Source organism: Rutidosis leptorrhynchoides, chromosome 6 (assembly GCF_046630445.1).
Source record: "Rutidosis leptorrhynchoides isolate AG116_Rl617_1_P2 chromosome 6, CSIRO_AGI_Rlap_v1, whole genome shotgun sequence".
In the NCBI taxonomy this organism is placed as follows: Eukaryota; Viridiplantae; Streptophyta; class Magnoliopsida; order Asterales; family Asteraceae; genus Rutidosis; species Rutidosis leptorrhynchoides.
Genome location: NC_092338.1, coordinates 36,563,708 through 36,567,500, shown reverse-complemented (window position 1 = coordinate 36,567,500; position 3,793 = coordinate 36,563,708). Strand labels below are relative to the sequence as shown.

Genomic DNA, 3,793 nt, shown 5'->3' with positions numbered 1-3,793 from the left:
AGCCTTATCTGTGTTTTGCATGTGTCAAATTTGTGTAAAGAACTGAAGTAGATTTAAGCCATATGCTGAGTATGTAATCATGGATTATAAAGCAGTTGTGAAACTCAAATTCCCTAAATTTATGAAGTTTATCAATTGCATTATAGCTAGACATCTTTGTATCTTTAGTTTTTTTTTTAACAACGGAAACTTTATAACACAACACAATTACACAAACCTAGGAGCAAGGTTGAAAAACTCGCTACATTTAAACATTTAAATGATAAGTTATGATTTTATGAAAATATATGTAAATATGGTAGAAAGCCATATACATAACTATAATTGAACATGATTGTCCAAAAATAAAACATAATCGTTCATTTGCTCAACAATGATTAGTTGAAATTCATGCAAAAATGTTAATTAATTTTGACTTTGACCAACAATCCAATATGATCAATTAACTGACGTTGACCGATAAATTAAACGAATTTTGAAAAACTTGATCGCACTGTTCTTAAGAAAAGAGTAATCGGAGAGATTAATGGGGAGTTATCGGGTATTTTTCAATAGTGTTTAAGAGACATACACTAGGAGAAAGTTATATTGGTGGCATTGTTAAAATACTTTACTTTTTTTTACCTCATGACAGTCATATAGAGTATCTTATAGTACTATATATAATATAATAATATAATATAATATATATATATATATAATACTTTAAAAATTGAGTTCTAGATCATTAAATATGAGTAACTTTTTTCATAATAATAAAGGATCATGATAAAGTTGATATTATGGCCGTCAACTATAATAAAATTGATATGGTGTGTAAATCGGTTATCAAGAATCAGATAGGAAATATGTGGTTGGATAATTCAGTGGTTTGTTTAAGTTTTGTCCGTTTTAGTCTCAATGGTTATTTCGTGTGTTTAATTGTTTTGTGTGTTTGATTGTTTCAGTTGAAAGACGAGACTCAGGTTTAATTAGCGTCATCTCGTTTTGTTTTTTCATTGGGGTTTGTTTACTACCAGTCTGCCATCGAGTCTCGTCGTTCGTGTTGCTGTTTTGTATCCTCGTTTTGAACTTCTTTTTCAAAGAAAGATTTGTTATATAGTTTTTATTTTTTCGCCTAAAGATAAAATAAAAAAACATGATAATTTCACCACATTTTGATAAATTAACCGCACACATTAATTGGGGCAGGATCAATGGGGAAGTAACTAATCGGGGGGAAGCGTTTTTTTTTATTTTATTTTATTTTTTTTGGAATTTTTTGTTCAGGCATCAAGATCACACGAAAATATGAACATTTAGAAAAGACAATACCATAATTAGTTCATCAATTTTGTTATTCAATTATTATACATGTAAATTGTTTAACTATAAGTTTTTTTGTTTCTTAGGATCCTCAGCTGACGCCTTATACAATGAATTGTGGTTGCCTGTATTGGGCATTTGTTTCACAAGGGCACATGGAGCAGGAAAACACGTGCATCTTTATTAACACCTGCAACAATGGTGACTATGCTGCAGTTAAAATCACCATGACCGTGTAGTTAGTGCAGAGATCCGTTTTACGTTTGAAACGAATCTCTAAAGAATAAAGCCTTCCTTTCGTTAGCAAGTAAGCCATTATGTATCTGCGAACCACTTCGGGCCAAGTCAACTTATTGAAGATGTTTGTGCCCACTAAGCCAGTTTAGTAGCTCAGGAAGCAGTACACTGTGAACCAACTTTAAGGATTTGCCAACACTACAAAGCTCTGTTTCAAGCTCTTCAAATGATACTTGCACTTCTAGTCCAAGAATGTTTTTGAAACTACAGATGAGATCATGAATCTGGTACAAAAGAATAAAATAAAAATGAACACATTAAAGAGGTCAACGATATACAGTTGGCAGTGTAACTTGTTGAAAATCCAATAGGATGTTAGTTTATGTAATAGTTTTGCTTTGTAAGGAGGTGGTGTACTTGATATAAATACCACCTCCACACCCTATGAATGATCACTAAGCCTTGAGATTAGAACACACAGTCAAAACACCATAATCACACACACCTAGATCAAAACAGACGAGCTGAAGAAAGCCGTGGAAAATTTATACATATGCGTTTTTATACTCATCATCATCATCATCTCAGATTCGTAAAACTTCCATACTTATACATATACGTACGTTTTTATACTTTACGTAACTGTTGTTCTATATTAGATTAGATATATAGTCTAGTGGCTGTAGGTTTTAGTTGTAGCTAGTATTTTAGCATGTTAGTTGAATTGCTCGATATTTACGTAAGCTTGTTTCAGTTTTTGTGGTAAATGTTCTTATTGAAACTTTTATGTTGCAACTGCTATAAAGTGAGGAAGTAGTTGATCTTGCAACATGCTACTTTCACCGGATAATGTTTTTCCATACATCTTTCGATTGGAGATGGAGAAAAAATGGAACTTTAAAGATTGGAGATGGAGAAAAAATCAATCAGGCAGATGCTGCTGATGAAGATGAAACATGAAGTTGGCTCGAGTTCTGCAAGAAAACGAAAATTGACAGTCAACTAGTCATGTAATTCAAGGTTCCATGGCTACCCAAAGCATGAGTCAAATGTGTAAATAGAACTGAGGTAGGTTTTAGCTTAATGCCGAGTATGTAATCATGGATTAAGAGCATTTTCAACTTGCAAAACTTAAATCCCTTATATTATTGAAATTTAAAATTGCATTTTAGCCATCTTTGTATCTCCAATCTTTTTCGCTAGTTTTATTTAAAAGAAAACAGATGGATTAAAAAAGAATATAGTGAAGGCAAGTTTCAGGTGTGAACTTCCTTGTGCATGATGAATGGCTAATATATTAAGGCGAGTGATATAATTTTTATATATAGAATTATATTTGTTTGGTTGTGGTTAAATTCTATATAGAATAGATAATATATTTTTAATTTTATATATCGTCATTGTAACCTTAATGTATTAGTTGTAAACAGTTTTGTCTTCCACTCTTACACTTCAAGTCATTCACTAAAACCAAATTTTATTTAATTGAGTTCAGTAATAATTATATTTGTATTGTTTATTTATTTTATTTTTTATGAAATTAAAATATTGAGACTACGATGATAATTATCATACGTGATACGCGTGACACAGGAACTAAGCTTTTTAAATTGCCAACGTCAACAAAGAGGACTTTGCCCAGAAGTATTCAAGACCAGTTGGTAGATAACTAAATACTCGTAGGAATTGAATGAGCTTTGTATAGTAGACTGTTCAAATTGAAGTAACAAAAAGCTAACCGATTATTAAGACTTTTGCTAATACGTGCTTTTCTAACATACTCTAAATCATATCTGATATAATCAATCAGGTTTTTCTTTTAATAATACTATGTACTAATATTTTGCATTTAATATTCATTTATTTAATCTGAGCTGCTCGCATAGTGCGTAGTGGTTCTAGGATTAATTAGTTCGCAAAGCAGGTATTCTAAAAAATATTAAGGGTTAACTAAATGTACTTATTGTGTGTCACGTAGGTAAAAACAATTAGCAGAACATAGAATCGCCACTAATTCTTGTAAACCTACCAAAACTTTTTTTATTTCTTTTCATTACTTTTTCTTTCTTCCAAAACTAAAACTCCTTAACAAATACACTATAAGGCAATCTCTTATAACTCTTATATATCTATCTAAGAATATAAACCAATTGAAATCAAAAGCAATAAGAAAACTCAATACGTTATTGATATGGTAAACATATAAGGCAATCTTTGATCAATGTTTTTTTTTTTTTTTTTTTTTTTTTTT

At 30.7% G+C, this 3,793-nt stretch overlaps 1 protein-coding gene across 1 annotated transcript in view; it reads left to right on the top strand.

The window, feature by feature from the left end:
* The window catches only part of LOC139851944 (uncharacterized), a 1,209-nt gene extending 1,065 nt beyond the window's left edge, over window positions 1-144 (top strand). The window contains exon 3 of the mRNA XM_071841139.1: window positions 1-144. This exon is cut by the window's left edge and continues 146 nt beyond it. The gene's annotated coding sequence lies outside the window, so the exon portion shown is untranslated.
* The last annotated feature ends 3,649 nt before the right edge of the window (window positions 145-3,793 follow it).